At 41.6% G+C, this 21677-nt stretch overlaps 1 long non-coding RNA gene across 1 annotated transcript in view; it reads left to right on the forward strand.

Moving 5' to 3' along the window:
- LOC147026504 (uncharacterized) overlaps positions 1-21677 on the forward strand; it is a 36676-nt gene that overhangs the window by 6988 nt on the left and 8011 nt on the right. Inside the window, exon 2 of the long non-coding RNA XR_015057930.1 lies at positions 16687-16771. This is a non-coding gene — a long non-coding RNA (uncharacterized LOC147026504). The remainder of the gene's footprint in view (positions 1-16686; positions 16772-21677) is intronic.

Consider the following 21677-nt stretch of genomic DNA (forward strand, 5'->3'; position numbering starts at 1 on the left):
CCTGTTTAGTTGCACATTAATATGAGTTCCCTAAGAAGGAACTTCAATGCAGGATAAAGTGGTTCATGGTTCGTGCTCGTGGTTACCACACACACACACACACACACACACACACACACACACACACACACACACACACACACACACACACACACACACACACACACACACACACACACACACACACACACACACACACACACACACACACACACACACACATCGCCCTGAGCGAGTTGTTAATGAACCACACTTCAACGAACCACACACACACACGCAGGAGGCCCATAAAGGCCCATAAAGACCATTAGGCCCATAAAGCCTGTGCAATGGTGTTTGTCCATGCTCTATCGTTTTAAAATGCTGAGCATCAAGCAAGGAAGCAGCATGAACCATTTTAAAAAGCTTTAGTGCGATTTGGCCAGGGTCGGGTTTCAACCACTGACATCCTCGACTCATAGCCAATGCTCACCATAATGCAACTGAGTCTGGATAAAGGTTAATTTTTTTTAGTCTAGAAAAGATCAACGATGCTCATAATCCATTTAATTAAATAATGAATACACTGCAGTGAATGGAATCATATTTGCATTAACAAAAGTGCATTATGCTTTTTCGAATACAATTGAAATCATGTAGCCTCCCAGGTTGGAAGGGGTATAATATCTAAACTAATAAATATAATATCTAAACTAATAAATGACACTGTTTGTCCACCCATCCGTCTCCTCCATAACTCCAAAACCATGAATCCTAGCAGCCCTAAACTATGCATGCATACGAAGGGAACTCCAAGGTAGTGCATGAATCACAAGAACACGAAAAAGGGCAATCAGAGATTGCAGACCCTCGCCAAGACTTCTTTTGAGTGGTGTATTATTTTTAGGTCTTCGGGTTCATCCAATATGGCTGCCAAACCATGTGACCTACAATATATGTGTGAACCTTTTGTTCCTCGTGGGCAGGCGGTCATACGTATAAAGTTTTGCCTTGATCTGTTCAGCCAATTCAGAGAAGAAGATTTTTGAAGGTTTAAAAAAAAAAAAACAATATGGCTGCCGAATCACCCAACCCATGATGTCATGAATTATTTTTTCTGTTGACCATTATATCCCAAAATGACCCTCAAAAATTTTCATCCTGATCTCATGTAGCGTTCTTAATATGCAATTATGATGACGTAACAAAGGCACTGATGACGTCATTAAAATCACACTAATACCCCATGAGGAGTACTTGCTCTGTGCCAAGTTTCAATTTTTTTGTTGGTTTGGTTTCAGAGATACAGAGGTCCAAAGTTTTTTCCTTTTTCCAACATGGCTGCTACACCACGTGCCATATGACGTCATAATTATCATTAAAACATTCAACATGAGTCGTCACATAAATGATGAAAATTTAATCTCAATCCGATAAGCAGTTGCGGAGAAAAACACGGAAGTGCTGTGAGGACAAACAAACAGACAGACTCAAATTCAATCCCCTCGCCGAAGGAGCGGGTAGAAATTGGGTGTTTGAATTAATTTAAACACTCCTTTTCAAGATAATTAATGGTCTTATTTAATTATCCTTTATCAAGTCAGCATTTGGTCACCTCGCTGTGGTCTTAATTTGACATATTTTTTTGACCTGGTCAACAATGCCTTGACTTGGAACAGGCCACAATGGTTTCTTAATGATAATGTTCCCCCCACCCCCCCCTTTCCTCACTCATATCATCAAATGACTGATCATTATACCTTCAAATCACTAGATATACCTAGAAATCACTGACTGATCATTATACCTAAAATTATGCAATGGCTATAAAGGCTGAGAGACGCCAGCATTTGTGGATTTATTTTATTTCCGCACATGCCATAACCTCTAGAATCTCTTAATCTGAGGCTAATTTCAACATTTAAAATTCTTCACTGACTTGAGCAGTAGTTCCGACTGTGAAAAAAAGTGTTCATTTGTCTAATTCGGACATCACTTGACATTCCGTGAGTCTCTGGGTGCATGGTGTTTATATGACTGATCGGTAATCGCTAATCGCTTGCCAAGCCAGCCGTTCCTTATCAACCATTTTGTTGGAGTGCTTAATTGAGTGCTAAAGCCACTTGGTGAGCGCTGCACAATATTCTCACTGTCACTGAATACATTGATCGACTTGAACAACGTTCAGGGCCCATTTGCCTCTGTTTGGCTGTGCGGTGCCTCGGGTAGAGTGTCGTGCAGTGGCTCACTCACTGAAATGTGCAATTCTATTTTCACAATGTTTTCCCTTTTTTGTGCAATCTTCTTTTATTGTATGACCCATCAATTCAGCACAGATAGATACATGTAAAAAAATCAAATGTTTAGTTTTTAAAAGTTTTTTTAAACATTTCGTTGGAGTACTTGCTTGAGTAGTTTTCCACTCAGGCAAGCACTCTTCAAGCTGTGATGGGGATATGGTGACTTGGTTCTCCATGGGGACATTTCCGGAGTTAGGAAGGCAAAATAAATTCGATGATTAAAATGAGTAAAAAATGTTTTCATTTGTGAAGAAGCAATGAATAGTTACATCATGTCAGGATAGCCGAGAGGTACACATGCTCACTCTAAGCAGTCGAGCCTGGGTTAAAATCTTGACCCAGCCATTAACTGTCATCCTGGTGTTTAACAGGTGGGGTGATCATTAAAGTGTGTGCAGTCTCTCAGATTTACATATAACTGAACCTCACATCTGCCAGAACCCCCCCTCCCCCTTTCCCCTCCCTCTCTCCTCCCCCCTCCCTCTCCCCTCTCGCGCTTATTCCCTCTCCTACTCCTCTCTCACCCCTCTCCATCCTTACCCTGGATTTTGTCCTTGCTCTATTCCCCACCACTCTCCCTCTGTTAAGGACTGATGGTTTAGTTTTGAATTTAAATCTGCTTCACCATCGTTTCGCGTGTATGAATCAGACTCGGAGTGAGCCAACCGGAGGGGTGCAAAGGTTGCTGCATGTGCGAGCATGCATGCACACAGGCAGACCTTTGCCAGTTAGATAGTTTGAGTTTTAAATTCTCCCACCCTGTTTTATACAAATCCCAGTGGTTAAAAAGAAATGTTGCCTTTTGGGATGTTTTATCACCCCTTCCTTCGCCTCCCTTCACACTGCCTTCCCTTGATGCTGCCTTTCCTTCCCAACCCATCATGCTTCCTCCCCTTGCACCGTCTTCCCTTCCCCTCCTCTCACGCCACCTTCCCTTCCCCTCACGCTGCCTTCAATTCCCCTCATGCCGCCTTCTCTTCCCATCACACTGCCAACCCTCCCCTTCCCCTCACGCTTACCTCACTGATACACAGGTTTAAAGTACTGTTACACAAGACAGTGTTGACTGGCTGAGTCATCAGCTAAAATCTGCAAATAGGGGTTTCCATAATTTAAGCTCAGAACCTGTCAGGATTCCTATATAGGCTTTCAGCAAGTCATACTTTTAGACCCAGGCAGGCATGATATGATAGTACTCGTGAGCCAAACTGTCAGCTATAAAACTCCTCCTCAAAAGTGGCAGTTTGTGACAGTTTTTGATGTCTGTGCTTGTTGCAAAAAGTGAATCAACATCATTTATTCCTTTGTCTTAACCTCCGTAATGAGAAAAGTCAAGGCTCAGCAGCAACGTGATGTTTGGTTCAAAACAATGTTTGAAAATAAACAGTTGCAGAAAAAAGTATTATAGGTAATCTATCTTGTATATAAAGCTGAGTTTCTGTCTGTGGGACATAAGTGCCACCCATTCTACAGGCCACGCCTTCGCCTCTCTCCTCCAGCATCACAAGCACCACAAGCACCACAAGCACCACCCATTAGCCAGGCCACACCTTTTCCTCCAACCTCTCGTAAATTGCTGCCATCTTTTTCGCTCTGCATAGCTCTGCGGGTTAATATCTGCCTCTGATGTCCATTTGCAGACTGATCAAGTGTCTTCTATCATTAAATTAAGATACTGTTTTGAGGAAATAAAGGTACATTTTGATTACAAATCAAACGAGGTAATGCATGTTGTTGTGTTGGATGGAAGTGATCGTGGCTCTGGGGGCATCATGTTTGATGAGCTTGCCCTGAGGGCAACGCTCTCGGAGAGTGCATGGGCAATCGGAATAAAGGGTCAGGAGAACAAACCTGTGTGGAGTTTTGGATGTGGGTGATTGTTCACATACAATACATTTGGTGACGAGGATGGCTGGTTTACAGTTACCAGCAACACTTCCTTTGCCCTTCTCCCTCAATCACCCCTCTTCCTCTCTCAACCCTCTTCCCCTCTCACCCCTTTTCCTCTTTCACCTCTCTCGCTCCTCACCCTGGAGTTTGTCGTGCTTTATCTCCCACCACTCCCCCTCTGTTAAGGCTTGACGGTTTAGTTTTGAATCGAAATCTGCTTCACCATAGTATAGCGTGTATGAATCAGACTCGGAGTGAGCCAACCGGAGGGGTGCAACCATTCTCGCACAGCACAGCTGGGCCACTGATGCTGTGCTCCTCTACCAGTACACTGGTACTCATTTCGCCAACCATGTGGTGTGAAATCAATGACCAACAGGGCTCGAAATCAGGACCCTAAGATCCTAAGCCAGCCACGCTAACCACTAAGCCAACACCAGGCTTCCAGGAGGAGAGCTTCTCTGGGGGACTTGGCTTCTCTGGGGGACCTGCCTCTTCCATGGCCTCGATGGATTGCAGCTTTTTGAACCTATTTGGAAGCTACAAGCCGAGACGGTGTGGATGTCGCAGACACTCGCAAGCAGGCGATATTGATTCACTGCTTGGGCACCGACGGCCAGCGTGTGTTCGCTCAGCTAACAGCAGATACGTCCATATTAGGAAATGTGGTGATTGCACTTGAGAGCTACTTTGGGCCGAAAACGAGCTCCATGATTGAACGGTATAAATTCTGTCAGCGCTACGAGGGATATTGTGAACCTGTCCAACAACATGCTGCTTCACTTTCTGAACTGGCTGCTACCTGTAATTTGGGGGTTTTAACAGATGAGCTCATCAGAGATCAGCTCATAGAAAAGACTTCCATTCCTCGTATTCGGGAATGGTTGCTCATGGAGGATGCTCGACTCACTTTACAGAAGACTACAGCTCTGGTTATCCAGATAGAATCAGCCATGATGGATTCTAAGCTGATTCATACATCTCCAACAACCTCAGCAACAGGAATGCAACAGGCACTATGGTTGCAGACAGCTCATATACAAGGGCTTCGAAACAACCGACAACTGCAGCTCCATCCAAGCCCCACATACCTCAAACAAAGCCATGTCAAGCTTGTGGTCAACAACATGGCATCAAAGCACAATGTCCTGCATGCGGAAAACAATGCAGTGTTTGTTTTAAAATGAACCATTTTGCACAATTATGCAGGTCATCAAAGAAGCGGGCATCAGCCGTTCATCAGGTTGATGAACCAAGTGCTTCTGATGTTGAAAGACAACACACCATGTACACCATCGCAGACAAAATGCATTTCCGTCCTCAGCAAGGGGGCAACGCCAAGGATTGTGAAGTTGACATCACGGGGATTTCGTTATTATGACTCATTGATGTAGGGGTAAAAGTTTCCATTGTGAGTGACAATCTCTACCAAAAGTACTTTTTGTCTTATCCACTCAATTCTGCGCAATCTACACTTCAAGCCCACAATGACTCCATCATCCGAGTGTTAGGAACCTGTTCCTGTGAACTACAACGCTATCGAGCTCAACAATTTTACCTTTTATGTTGCAAAAGGCAAGAACCTAATGGGTGTTAACCTGTTCGACAAGCTTGGGTTAAAACTTTCAGACACTACTGGTGCACACATCCACATGATTGCTGACAAAGAAAATGCATACAAACTCCTGTACCCTTCCCTGTTTATTGGGTTTAGGGAGTGTATGAGTTACTGTCACGCCCCTCAAATGGACCTTGCGGTTCCACCAGTATCTCACGGTTTGAAACGTCTACCTTTCACTATTCCAGAAGAGGTTTCTAAGGCGCGAGAACACCTCGAATCAGAGAACATCATTGAACACATTGATTTGTCTACATGGGTGTCGATTCTCGTCATTGCGCGATGTAAGAATGGAGAGTTACGACTTTGTGTTGATCTTAAGTCGGTGAAAAAAGCTGTTATTCCTGATAAATACCCACTTCCGACCATCAATGAACTTTCTCCTTCATTCCATGGTGCCACAGTGTTCACCAAGCTACATTTGAGGATAATCTATCCTACCTGTAGGTACCACGAGCAAAGCAGAGCAGACATTTAACGGCATTCGTGACTCATGAAGGTATGTTCCAGTATCACAGAATGCCATTCGGCCTCAGTTCTGCACCAAGTATATTTCAGAAGATCGTCACTTCAGTCCTGTCTGGTATTGAGGGAACTCTCAATCTCCTTGATAACGTCATCATCTATGGGAAAGACAAAGCAGAATATGATCACCAGCTGGATGAAGTGATGTCACAGCTAGCGAAACACAACTTGATGCTGAATGAGGGAAAGTGTACCTTTGCAGCATCAGAGATTGACTTCTTTGGATATCATGTGACAGCCAACGGGGTGTACTCGACGCAGCTTGGCTGCCAGGTAGCTATAATTTCCTTTAAGTACAGCTGTGCCGCTGATGCTGTGCCCCTCTACCAGTACACTGGTAATCATTTCGCCGAGCATGTGGTGTGAAATCTGTGACCAACACAGTTCGAAATCAGGACCCAAACATCCCAAGCCAGCCATTCTAACCACTAAGCCAACACCAGGCTTCTTGGAGGAGTCCATTCCACCTTCTGAAACCCAAGTTAACAACAACAACACACACATGCAATAGAGGCTGAGGGAGGTGGCATGAATTGCTGCCTTCCACTCACCTTGTCGGAAAGCACTGAGGGCCATGTCAAATACATCAGTTTCGAAGGCAGTAAAGAGTGAGCTGAAAACGGTAGCTGCAATGGGATGAGATGCGCATGAGGAACCCAGCATCACACCGTTGGACATGAGTTTGTGACGTGGGCTCACCCTGCAGCTTGGCGGGACTTGTTGACCTCATGCTGCAGGAAGAGAAGGCCCGAGCTTTGGCAAACTCCTCCTTGCAAAGATCCGCCCGTTGAGGATGAGAAAGACTGGGTTTAGTGGGATCCATGACCATGGAAAATACCATGACTTTGATGGGAGCAAAAACTGAGCCGAGAACGATAGCTTTGGTGGGGGAAAGGGCCGTGCAGGGGGTGCTTGGAGTTGCGCCGAATGGAGACGCATTTGTGACGTGGCCTGGCGCCCTGGCCTTGCCTTGCGGTTTGTTGGGTTTTGCCGATTCTATTCCGTCAAGGAAGGATGAGACTGAGGAAGGATGAGACCAAGCAAGGATGAAACTGAGAAGGAAGAGACCGAGACCGAACAAGAAGATGGCTTGGTCCATGAGTTGTGGTTCCTTGCTGGCGTGAAGATGGATGCTTCAGGACCGGAGAAGGCTCTGTTAAACATAGCACAGATAAGTCGATGGCTTGGCCCATGAGTCGTGGTTCCTTGCTGCAGTGAAGATGGAAGATTCTGGACAAGGGAAGGCTCCATTCAGTTTTAAAGACTGGCGAGTAGAATGACGACCGGTGGAGGTGGCATGTGCCTGGCATTGACTTAATGGTAAGGGTGGTGGGCTTGGGCTCCCAGGATCCTGAGTTACAATCCCTCTCAGCTGTTGAATTAATACCAGGTGGGGTTGACTCAGCTTGTCATCCTTCCCTGGTCGGCGAAATGAATGCCAGCTTGCTCGTATCCTGTGTCAGTGTGGCGACCCGTCCAGGATTATGCCCAATAGCCAAGGAGACTGCTTAGGCAGTACCAATGCTCTGCGCAGAGTATGGTCCCAATGGATGGATGGATGGATGGATGGTATATGTCCTATGACCACAGCATGGTGTTCTAATCTAATAAATAAGATTCATCAGATGTCTGTCTGTATGCCTGTCTGTTCACATTTTTTGCAAAGACTGCTGGACTGACAACCACCAAATTTGGCACACAGACCAAGTCCGACCCAGGGGTTGTCCTTAGTGTATTTTCATCCACAGCCTCAGCCTTTAAAGACCCCGAAGAACCATAAGACCTTTTTTACATGCTTCAGAGATTAGAATACATGCTCAGGAGAAGACATTCAACATGCTTGGGAGATAATACCCCTTAAGACCCTGAAGAGCCAAAGATCCAAAGATCCAAAAGACCCTTCAGACCATTGCATTCCCCGAACACAATTTTGACACTTTAAAACCTCAAATACCCCAAAGATCCTTTGGACCCCAAAGACAGTTAAGATCCCGAGGACTCGTGAAGACTCCTAAGACCCTGAAGTCTTTTGAAGACATTGAAGACCCCAAGACCCCTCAGAGCCAGAAGACCTCAAAGACCCTTAAGACCCAAAAATCTTTAAGACTTCGAAGACCCTTAAGAACTGTAAGACTAAGAGCCCAAAGACCCTTTAAGACCTCAAAGAACCTTCAGACCTTAAAGACCCTGAAGACCTCAAAGACAATTAAGACTCCAAGACCCTTGAGGACCCTGAAAACCCCCTTTACCGACTGGTGTCCTGGCTCTCCTGCCCCTATACAGTTTCCACCACCCACCCTCATCCTGACAGTTCTCCTGCCCCGATCCAACCGACCACGTTCTCAGCCCTGACGGCTCTCCTGCTTCTTGCACTTATCAGCGACCCCCCCCCCCCAACAATGCCAGGTAACCCTGCTAGTAACAAAATAAAGAGATAGAGATATGTAGATATACAAGTGACAGGAAATTAGCAAAATAGGGAAATAGAAAAGGCAGGAGGGGGGGGAGGAGGGGGATGGTAAGGAAAGGGACCAAAACCCTATCTTCTCACATGCGAGTTGTTGGGAGAGGGGGTTGAAGAGTTGTGGTAGGGGAGGGGGGTGGAGGAGTTGTGTTTGCGGGGAGGGGGGTTGAGGAGTTGTGTTGGTGGGAAGGGAGAGGGAGGTTGAGGAGTTGTGGTGGTGGTGATTGTGATGTTGTGGTGGTGGGGTGGGGGTTTCAGGAGTTATGGTTGTGGTGAGGTGGGGGGGGGGGTTGAGGTGTTATGGTGTTGAGGAGGGGTGGGGTTGAGGAATTGTGGTGGTGTTAAGTAAAAGTTGCTTCAAATTAATCCAAACCTATGGGAAAATAACGTTAAAAAAATGTTGGACACAAGGGATTGCATCGTTATGTATATAAAGTGGAGATAGTGCAAACTTTAGAGCTGAGATTTACCCAATCAAATGTTTTGAATAAATCAATAAGATGTTAAACTCATTTTACTCTATTCTTTTCTTTCACCATCAGGTGCATTACAATTACAACTCAAGACATTCCTTAAAAAAGCTCCCATTTTTGAGCTTTTTCAACCAAAGCAATAATAAAAGGCTTCCTTTTATTTGCTATGATGGTATTTTTACTACGGGCTTCTGCTAGGTCATTCATGTGCCCACCAATACCACCATCCCTCCTTCTCAGCCCCCCCCCCCCAAAAGGGCACCCTCCAGCTTTCAGAGTAAGTGGGTGACATCGGAGCATCACCCAGAAAGTAAAATGAAACAAAAGTTCTACAAAACCCAAATAAAAATATTTATATATTTTCCTTTATGTAATTAAACCTACACTTTGTGTTTGGTCATAATGATTGAACTGAATTTATTTTAGAATGGCTTGTTGAATTTTCATAACCTTAATAACCAAATACTGTTTTAATGTTTGTCATGGAGTTGAAATTTGTTCATTAAAATGAGATTGCCACTATAAGTGACATTCCTTCAAGCAATATTCATTACAGTGATTCTTCATTGTAGAAGGTACTGTGTTTCAGTTGCTTATGAGCCACTTCTTGGGTACCTTGCAATATTTTATTAATCACAAAGTTAATTGCATCATTTTTATAATCTTCCTTCAGTACTTGTTTTGGATAGCTGGTGAATAATGTGTCACTTTCATCATGCTTGCAAGAAATTGTCCATATTTTGTGTGGATGAAATAAATCAAACAATGAAATATCTACATGAGGGGTGTTCAAACCGTTCTACAAACAATCTTGCACTGCTACTATTATTAGGATTATTACCACTACTACCTTTGCCTCCTGAATGCGTGGCATACCTACAGAATCCCAATGAGGGTAACGGAACTTTGCAGATGTCCAGCAGCAACTTCATGGACTTTAAAATCGGACCACGACATTGCGAGCTCCCTCAGCCACCACCCGCACACAACATGGGTTGGCCCCCTGGCGCAGCTAAAATGTCATTCCGTGGGCTGTTAAGGAAGAACATATACCTGCTGGTCTGGCACTCGCTCCACGACATGGCTCTTGCAACCCGACGGGATACTCCCTGGTGTGAGATTCTTCAAATTACTTTTAAAAGTCATCCATGTTAGGGTTCACTCTATCTTCACCCAATGCCAAGAACAATGGTGGACTTAAGTTGGAGATTGCTGCATGGTGCCTTAAGCTCTGGAACCATGATGCAGCATTTCACAAACGTTCCAGAGGAATGCTGCTTTTGTGGTGAAAGAGAAACGATATTTCACATGCACCTACAATGTCACCATCTTCAGCCAATTTTCTTACTGATGAAAAACTTACTTTTGCGCTTCTGGCTTCACTTCTCACCAACACCCTTCATCATTGAACACCGCCTGATGTTGGCTTATTGGTTAGGGTGGCAGCCCCTTGGCTGCTGAGTTAAAGTCCCGTTGGCTGCTGGATTAATACACCAGAGGGTTGACTCAGCCTGTCATCCTTCCGAGGTCATCGAAATGAGTACCAGTGTACTGGTAGAGGAGCACTGTAACAGCGACACAGTCGCGATTCCAAGCAGTGATATAGACCATGGGCCAAGCCTCAAAATTCTTCACTTCCGTAGTCTCCACCTGGGGGCTACTTTATTTTGCTCTAAATGATCAATGGACATGTGTGTCAGACCAATGGTGAATGTTCCCATCTCTGAATTTTGAGCATTTTTTCAGAATTATGATGTAAAGGTGCCAAAATCAGTGCACTTAGCAGACCTCTTTTCTCCAGTGATGATGTCATAGTTGTTCCTTAAATAACCAATCACAGCTGGGGTATTGGGAACCTGAATGTGATTGACCAATCACAGGCCCTGTACTCTGAGTCCTAGGCAAGTGCACTGTTCTTCTAGCATGGGAATGCTGCAGCTCTGCAACAGGAATCTTATCGCATATTTTTTGTGCATTTCACCAGTGAGAGGACCAGGAAAAGCAAGAATGATCAGGACATAAAGGTCATTTATTCTGCCATTATATTATGTGTTGATAATAATATAATGACAACTAATGAAATCGGGCTTTGGTTGCAAAAGTGTTGTTAGGCCAGTTTTTTAAATCACAGTCCCATGCATTAATATTTGTGTTGTGATTTGGTTCTTTTAAAATTTGAGTGGGCTTATCAAATTAATTGGTACAAGTCATCCGAAATGTCCAAGAAATAGTAAAATTTATTGAGCTTAAGTGCAATTTAGATGTTACACTATTTAAAGTGTACATTTTGAGTCAATTCCAGTGAATTTGGTACAAATACCACACCTTTTTTTCTGAACATGCAATGCATATTATTGGCCATATTATAAATAGAGATCTACACCACACATAGGCCTACCTCCATCGCATGTATGTAATGTAAAAACAATTGCCTCTTGACTTCCAAATTTTGCCTCAAAATTTCACCTTTTCAAAATGTGATATCAATAAACCCAAGTTTTTTCTGAATGGTAACAACATTAAATTTACATTTGGTAATGAAAATCATGAATCAAAATGCAAAAATGAAAATTTTGGAAAATAATTTGGTCAAAGTGTTATTTTTGAAACTGAGCGAAAAAAGTCAGTTTCACTGCCTGACCCTATACATAACACACATGTGTGCCGGTACAAAAAAAAATTGCCATGATTTTGTACAGTTGTCCGTATGTGGTCAATATAGCATAGCATATGCATTGACCACATACGTAGTAGGTGTGATCTCCACATCCACGACTATCGCCGACCGTAAGGTCGCGACCTTACGCCTTTACGGCTATTTTGCTGTATAGCTTATTGGCTATACAGCATTACATTACTGTTTCATCACACATAGGCTAGCTTAAGTTAGGGACTTTAGCATCTCCAGTATTGTAATAATTGCCTCTTGACTTCAACTTTCACATCAAAATTTCACAGTTTCAAAATGTGATATCAATAAGCCCAAGTATTTTCTGAATGGTAACAACATTAAATTTACATTTGGTGGTGAATGCCTCAAAATGCAACAATGAATATTAAAGAAAATAATTTGGTCAAAGGGTTCACTTTTGAAAGGGAGTGAAAAAATTCCCTTTCACTGCCTGATCCAGATTCCTTACATAACACACACTAGTATGTGTGTGGTACAAAACAAATGACAGGCAATATAAGCAATGCAATAACAGTCCATATTTATAGATTGTCAAATGTTGCATTGCTTTCTGACTGTTAGTGTTAATCAAGAACCTAGCTAACTTTAAATGTTCCCTTGTGTATTTTGCATGTACAAATTGACAAATTTAGTGAAATACCATCTCAATGATAAAAGCAAAGCCAAATTCTATATGTGATGTCATACTGAATGCCTTAAAATAGTGTAGACTTAAAAAAAATAACAGCTAGGTCTATGTATAGTTAAGGGGGGAGAAAAAATGAAAAAGTGCCCCTTTTCTGAATAAAAAAGTGGGCATTTAAGGCTTCTAATGTATCCTATTGTCCCCCCCCCCCCCATAAAAATTTGTTCCCACCCTCCTTGGGGATAGTGTAAATTACTGTTTAGTAGTATGCTCATTTGCTCATAAATGGTATTCACTGTCATACCTACACCCACTATAAATGTGGAACATAATTCTGAAACATACCAACCCCTAATAAATCCTGTATGGAAAAAAATAGTTGATTATTGAAGCACTTCATTGTTGTTTTACTTTGTCATTTTGTTGTCATTTGATACAGATTTACAGATCTGAGCCTCCACATTACTTCTTCGACAGACCAGTCACAGATGCTGTATCTTTAGATGCCAATCGCAGCCCTTGATTCATGCACCAGGGCACAGCATACTCACAACAATGGCATGTTGCATGCACATCACTGGTGCAAAAGAAAATGTTACTTTGTTTTCGGATGTTAGTTGGCAAAAATTTCTCACAAGTGTTCATCAGTGGAAATCGACAGATACCAGAGAAGCTGAATTAGCAGAAAATGCTATCCATATTTTTGGACTGCATCCTTAATTGAATAACATTATAAATTGGTTAGTTCATGCTTCAGGTTGTAATAAAGCTACCAGTGAAGACACAAAATGTAATTAATTGTACTATTGTTATTTTGTATGAATGCATACAAGATGTGAGAAGAGAGTGATATTAAGAAGAGACAAAGGAGAAAGAATGAAAGGGGAGGGGAGTGAGAGGGAATGGAGGGGAAAAGAAAGTGCCTGTGTATGAAGTTTTCTGAGAATGAAAAGTGGGAAACATTTCGTAATGAAATAGGATAAGCAAATAATAAGTATGGTAGGTGGGATAGAAGTTGTTTCAAGCAAATATTGGCACAGTGAACAGTCAGAGATGTAAAATAAATTAGGGGCATTTTTTTTTTCTTTAGAAATGAAAGTACATGGCAATGTGAAGTTTGCATTTTTAACTTTCTTATGAAAAAATGATGGCAGAGGTATTCCGATTTTTTACTACCTGCTCAAAACTGTGCTTATTTGACCATTTATACTTCCTGTATTTGATTGTCAAAAGATACTAAAAACACAATCTTCTCAGCATTTAACAATGTTGTGGATGTGCTTTCATGCAAGGAGTCCTCTAAAAAGTATTTCTGCTGTCCATTTGATATATTTCAGTGCTCTTAAACCCACAGAAAATGCCTATATGTCTCCGTTGCTAGGGTAAAACTACCATAGCAACCATTTTTTATGTATTTCTTTGTTTTGGTTAAATTCTTAGTAACACTCACTTTTTGATATTGGGAACAATTGATTTTGGGTTTAGATATATATGAAGAATATATATCAGAAGGTTTCAGGTAGCCCCCAAAAGGAGACTACGGAAATCAAAAACTAAGCAGAAATATTGGGTATGGCCCATGGTTTAATAGCTATCCCGGCAGCTAAGCTGCCATACGCAAGAAGAAGAAAATCATCGGACACCCGGTGAAGTAGCAGAGCAAGTCACGAGATCTTCTTGTCAACTTTCTTTTAATTTGTGCAAAGATGGCAATATATAAAACTAGGAAGGCAAAATTTGAAATGAATATGGTGGAACACAGTGCTGTGAGCCTGAAAGGCTTGATACGCTCACACAGTCTCAGAATAAAAGGCGGCAGAATATGGCAACACTTCAAAATGTTAAGGAAACTTGCACCACAAACGAAGCACTTTGTAACATTTCTCCACAAGGTACTTTGCTCTTATTCATTTAAATGTGTTATTTTGGTGATTTATTCTTTCTTCTTTCTCTCTCTCTGTCTGTCTGTCTCTCTCTCTCTCGGTGCTGCTTCTTCTTAAAATGCTCCACCTTACCTACTGCAGTCCTGACCGTGTACTCGCAGAGGTGAGGAGAGCGAGCGACATTAAATAGAATTGTGGAAATTCTAACAAAAGCACTCCTACGACTACTACTACTACTACCACAGCTGCTGCGACTGCTACTACTACTAATAATACTACAACTGTTGAGATTTGTACCTTTTTCTTTAAAGCTTTTGTTTCTTCCCAACTCAATTCACTCATCTGCAGTTAATTAAAACATATTCCTGCTTGCTGTTCTACAGGAACATTGTGTTACAACATCTACAGTAAGGTTAACCCTGAGTGATTCAAGGCGGAATTGTGTCGCAGAATCTGGGAGGAAAACGTTTGATCTTGCTTATCTGTTTGATATATATTTCCAGGACATAAGCCAGCTGGTCTTGGGATAAAAAGAAGGAATTGTGTCGTGGAATTTGTTGGAGAAAAAAAAAACATATATATATACATATATATATATATATATATACATATATATATATATATATATATATATATATATATATATATACATATATATATATATAGGAAAAACTCGACTATTCTGCAGAGCACTCTCCTGGTTCCTCAATTGCAAATTGTTGTGCCTGGTGTGTGTTTTCTGTGCGCATGTATTCATAGATAATAAACAATTTTCTCTCAAGTACATCGACGTCTTCATGCCTCAGTGAAGGGTGTTCGATGCCTCAACACTACTACTACTACTTCAAATTGCCACGTATTTTTGCTGCTCCTTGAGTTGTTTTGACTATTTATCATTATATTCATACCACTCCATGTTCTATTAGAGTTTTTGTTTTATTTTGGTTATCTGAACCGAGATGGTTCATTTGTTTATATTATTTTCGTGTTTTTGTTGTTTAATTAGACCTTTTGTGTTGAGGCCCAGCTGCACCTTTTATGTTGAGGAAAGTTGGAAAGTTGGAGGAAGATGCAGACTTCCTCAAAAAACTTCACATGATGGACGAATGCCATGCTCACTTGTCCAGGGAGGTACACAAGCAAAACTTTCGGTACTGCGGAACTGAAAATCCTGGTAATGCATCCACTGAACTGGTGCCTCGATCTGTTCTCAAAGTCACCATGTGGGTGACGGTTGGTTGGTATGGGATAATTGGTCCATACTTCTTTGAAGATGACCAGGGACGCACTTGCACGGTAAACCAGAGGAGCTATAGCGAAATGATTCAGGAATTCTATCTGCCTGAGCTACGTATTCAGGCCCGTAGGAGAAACAACCTGATCCAGATGAGAACCCAGTGGTTCCAGCAGGATGGGGCACCACCCCATACAGCCAGAGAAACAAGGCATTTTCTCAACCAACATTTTGAGGGCCGCTTTATCTCCCTCTACGAAGACGTTGAGTGGCCACCGTATTCCCCTGACCTTACTCCTCCAGACTCCTTCTTGTGGGGGTATCACAAGGACAGGATCTATGGAAACCCTAGGCCTCAGACTCTTGATCAGCTGAAGGAAAACATCCACCGAGAAATCCAGAACATTCCTCAGGAAACGTTTCCCAAAGTGATGGAAAACATGACAACGCGTTTGCAGGCAGTGATCGCACAACGTGGAGCCTACGTCGAACATGTGGTCTAAAAGAAAACGATGATTCTACACCAAAATTTAAATTTGGGTGGCAATTTTGACATTGGTAAAATAAACTTCAACCTTTCAGCTTTCTATCCAGCTATATATCTTTTTTAAAAATATATGTTATGACCATCCTCTTTGCAGATGAAAAGTATTTTTTTTGTGACACCCTGTACGTACACATATATATATATATATATATATATATATATATATATATATATATATATATATATATATATATATATATATATATATATATATATACATACATATATACATACACACACACATATACATACATATATACATGTTGTTGCAGTTCTGGGAAAAGCATGCTTCTAAGGCAATGACACCCAACATACAGTGATCCCCAAACAGTTATTTCATTAATGTATGTGCAGTTAGACCTTTCCCTCATGTTTAATGGGTAAACGGTACGAAGTGCATTGTGTGGGTCTTATAGCTTGGTCTAATTATTCCTCTTTCTTCCTTCCGCCACCAAGGTATGTACGAATTTTCTCGCGGAGGCCAAAATAAGCATCAACGACATGATGGAAAAACCCTCCGCTGCAAGAGTACTGTGTCTAGGTGAGTATTAGAACCATACATTAAATCCCAACACTGTACATGATGTGTGCGGCACACTCCTTTCAACCCTGATTTTCATCCAATCCATTCCTTCAATCCATGACACAAATCGGGGCCAGCACCATGCCAGGCAGCCATCTGTGAGGATCACCACTGTGATAATAACCACACGCACAATAACAGATGCATGCGCAGCCACATGATAATTACCATCACACTGTATGGGGCACTTATAGTGCATCGCTTCATTCGGGTCTGTGCGCTGATTACAATGGCATCTTACCATCAACCTTCGCTCACGACCTCGGCCACCAATATCTTTCCGCACCTCCACCTCGATGCAGCCGCCACTAAGCAGAGGTGCAGATGCATGGCCCAGATCGCTTGGGCCGCATGGCATGCCACGGAGCTGGCGCATTGACCGGCATAGCCCTCGGCCTCGCCGCGAGCACGGCCCGGGAGTTTGGTGTGGGCGGTTCATGTCACGGTGTTCGGAGCAAGACAATGCCACAGCTCGGCGATGTCTCGCCGGATTCACCAATGATGCTGATTCTGGCCATGGGACACAGGCAGTGCAGGGTCAGGGCCCAATTGGAACGCACAATTTGGGTGATGACACATTGTTCTGGAGAAGAAGATTAAAAAAAAAAACATTTTTCAAAACAATATGACAATATGAATGCTAAACCATGTAACCTATGATGTCATAATTTTTTTGTACGATCATTTATTGTGTCGATGACGCTCAAGAAATTTCAAATTTTTCCGATGCAGCGTTCTCCCTGTCGATTTTTCACCAGAATACCACTTCACCGATGACATCATGAAAAATCACATGTGTTCCCCATGGGGATTTTTTAAACATATGCCAAGTTTCGATTTTTTTCTATTGCACGGTTTCATAGAAACAGAGGTCAAAAGATTTTCGATTTTTCAAAGATGGCGCCTGTAGCACGTGACCTATGACGTCATAAATATAAATTACGTGTGCTATCAAAAAATATGCAGACTTCAATGAAAAGTTGATCGATCAGACTTATGGTTGCTGAGAAAATGAATTTTAAAGCAAAAACACCCGAAAATTCCGGTGGAATAACTAAATTATAATAAATAGATGAAAAAACAATAGGTTACCCAGCCTTGGAGGATTGGTGCCATAACAAACATAGCAAAAACAATGGGTTACCCAGCCTTGTAGGATTGGTACCCTAATAATAGTGGTGGAGGCATATCTGGTGATGACGTGATGTTGAAGAGTACCCTTCTAGTTTGATAATAGAATGGGTGCCCTTTTCATGATGAAAAGTTACCATTTTTGAGAAATGGAGAGGCACCCTTTTGTAATGAAAAATGCTCTTTTTATGTTTTTTTGTGCCATCTCCCCTCAAATCCTGAAAATATTCTGGTGTGCCTGTATGTTTGCTTACGTGTGAAGTAAGTTCAGAAACCATTAAACTTAGACACACATTTCTTGCCCTGCATAAAATTGCAGATATCTTTATGCATATAAAGTGCCAGTAGTGCAACATTTCGAGACAAGATTTACCCTATCAAATGTTTTGAATAAATCAATACGTTGTGAAACTCATTTTACTCTCTTCTTGTCTTTAAGCAGAAGGTGCATACAATTAAAACTCACGGAATTCCTTATGTAACCTCTCATTTTTGAGCTCATTGAACCAGCATACGAATAAAAGGCTTCCTTAAAAAAAATTCCATCCGCAAGTTCATTATAATGTTACTGACAAGACCACCATCCTTCCTTCTCAACTTCCCCCCCCCCAAAAAAAAAATTATGTATATAAATATATCTTCTTCTTCTTTCGGCTGCTCTCGTTAGGGGTTGCCACAGCGGATCATCCTTTATGATCCGCATAATTATTTGGCACAGGTTTTACACCGGATGCCCTTCCTGACGCAACCCTGGTCGCCTCTTACGACACAGGGATTAGGTTCACCTATTCTAGCCGGGGCATACACCGGGCCCAGTACACTGGTACTCACTTCGCCGACCTCGGAAGGATGACAGGCTGAGTCAACCTCCTGGTGTGTATTAATTCAAGCCGCCAACAGGGCTTGAACTCAGGACCTTTTGGATCCCAAGCTGCTACCCTAACCACTACGCCAACACCAGGATATATATATATATATATATATATATATATATATATATATATATATATATATATATATATATATATATATATATATATATATATATATATATATATATATATATATATATATATATATATATATATATATGTAGGGTGAATATACTGATTCTGACTCACTTTTCCCCATGTAAGTGAATGAGGGATTTTCAGCAATTCATTTTTTTTTTCCCCTAAAAAGTGAACCCCCTTTTTATCTCAAGGTACAGTCATGCGCCGCTTAACGATGTTCCGTGCAACGATGGATTGCATATACGACAGATCTGCCAGGTCTGAAAAAGAAAAAAAAATGAAAAAAAAAATGTAGCTGAAAAATTCCTATTGCTGAGTGATGTCGCCGACGTAGCGCAGCCAGTAGTATAAAAATAGCACGTACAATTATGTACGGTGTACAGTATATAATACTTCAAAATGAGAATAAACGACAGTGTGGCCCCGTTATAATGCAATCGTTGAGGTCCATAAAATGTCATCGCGAAAAAAGCAGGGTCGTGCAAAATCGGGATTCAAGGAAATCGGCTTTCAAACTGAAACAATGTTTCCACGTTTACCTTCGAGCAAGTAAATTACCTTTGAATTGAAGAATTCCGCGAATAAATCGTTGTTACAGTCGAAATTAAAACACAAATTTATTTTCAGTGAAGCTTTGTATGTTGTTAAAACAATCGCACTGTTCCGAAAATATATATCGCAATTGACAGGAGCTCGTTTCTTCATTTATAAATTATAACATCGATGCAATGATTACGTAATTATAAAATCCAAACGCTATTTATTCATCTTTCTATCATCGATGCGAGAGGAGATTGTAAGCTGCTGCTAATAACACCGATGGCCGTCATGAACGGCACAAAGGTAAAACTAATGCGTCTTCAGTCTCTCTTGGATGTGTTTCAATTGACGACAGTATTCAGTACAGTAACATGCTGTACAGGTTTGTATCCGAGGAGCAATAGGCTACACCATATAGTCTAGGTGTCGAGGTTTGTGTAAGTACGATGTTCGAAAACGAAAAAACAAAATGATGTTCGCACAATGACGACGTCGCTTCACGACGCGTTTCTCAGAACGTAACCCCGTCGTTAAGTGGCGCATGACTATTTATTTGTCTCCCCTTTTAACCTCGGGGCACTCTTCAAATAACCAATGCAATAAGATAAAGATTTGTTCAAGTAGTAAAGTAGTAATGTGATTTGTTAAAGGTGATTCTGAAGAACTATCTGAAACATGTAAGCCTAGGGACACTCTTTTTGAAATAACCAATGCATATTGTTTTGCGCTCTCATTGAACCGATAAAGATTTGTTCATTCTCAAATTCCTTCAATAGCTTAATTTTCTTTGCACAATAATCCCCATCTAAATTTTTAAAAAATAGAACATTTGAATCTTTTTTTTTAAGATACTCCTTTTGTGGGATTACGAAATGATAAACTTCTCTTAATGCTCTTGTTTGACCACCTCCTGATCCTCAGTTATTTTTTTGCTAAGCCACGCCCACTTTAATAAGCCCCGCCCACTTTCTCATAAGCCCCGCCTACTGTTCATGAGGTATTTTCATAAACCACGCCCACTTTCCATCAGCCCCGCCCACTTTTTCCTAAGCTCCGCCCACTTTTCATGAGGTATTTTCATAAACCACACCCACTTTCCTAAGCCCCACCAGTTTTTTCTAAGCCACGCCCACTTTCCATGACGTATTTTTCTAAAGCCACGCCCACTTTTCCTCTGCCACGCTCGCTCTTCCTAAGCCCCACCCACTTCCCATGAGGTATTTTCATAAGCTACGCCCACTTTTCCTAAGCCCCGCCCACTTTTGCGAAGCCCCGCCTACTCTTACATCATTTCCAGTTCCTCTCTGACTCACAAAGAAATCACTAGAAAAGTCTAGAATGTTATGGTTTTGAAAAATTTCCCAACGAAGGCTTGCCCAGGGAATTTCCAAAGGAAACCACACCCACCAGTCTTTTTCTATAAAAGCCTCAAGACCAGGCTCCATTTTAAACATATTTTTCTGCTGGCAATGGTGTGCTGTACTGGGCTTGAATGGAATGACTTTTAGGTTCCTTGGAGATCTACGACTTGTATGGAACTAAACCTTCAAGTTGATGAACTGGATTCAAACCTCTTATCTGTTGAGGTGAGATTTTATTTTCCTATTTTCAAAGTTTGATTGAAGCATCGACTCATTTTATAATTAAATAACTTAATTAATACATTATTATTTTCTCTCACAGGAAATTGTATCTGAAATACGAAATGAAAATACTGCTTTTGCAACAACTTGGGGCGAAATTCTTGGCTTGGTTGAAGACCTTATGAGCGACCAAGACCCACAGAATGAGCTCGTCCTTGATGACCCAACCAAAGAGTTATACCTTGGAGACCTTGTGATCGACCACGACCCACAGAACGAGCTCGACCTTGATGAACCAGAATACAAGTTTACCTTGGAGACTCACAAATTTTGAAAAAATCAGTAAATGAGTTCTGCCCTGATGGTTTAAATAATTACCTTGGAGACTCGGAAAAAGGGTTCTGCCAAGATGGTTCCAAATATGGAGCCTACCTTGGAGACTCACAAATTTTGAAAAAATCAGGAAATGAGTTATCCCTTGGAGACTTTGTAAGTTGGTTTTATTTTGGAGACTTAAAATGTGGGTTCTGGCTTGATAACTCACAATGTGATACATATCCTGGAAACTCAACAGGAATGTGGTTATACCTTGAAAAC

This window comes from Eptatretus burgeri, chromosome 5, assembly GCF_056783735.1.
Source record: "Eptatretus burgeri isolate ZD-2024b chromosome 5, Ebu_testis_v1, whole genome shotgun sequence".
Lineage (NCBI taxonomy): Eukaryota > Metazoa > Chordata > Myxini > Myxiniformes > Myxinidae > Eptatretus > Eptatretus burgeri.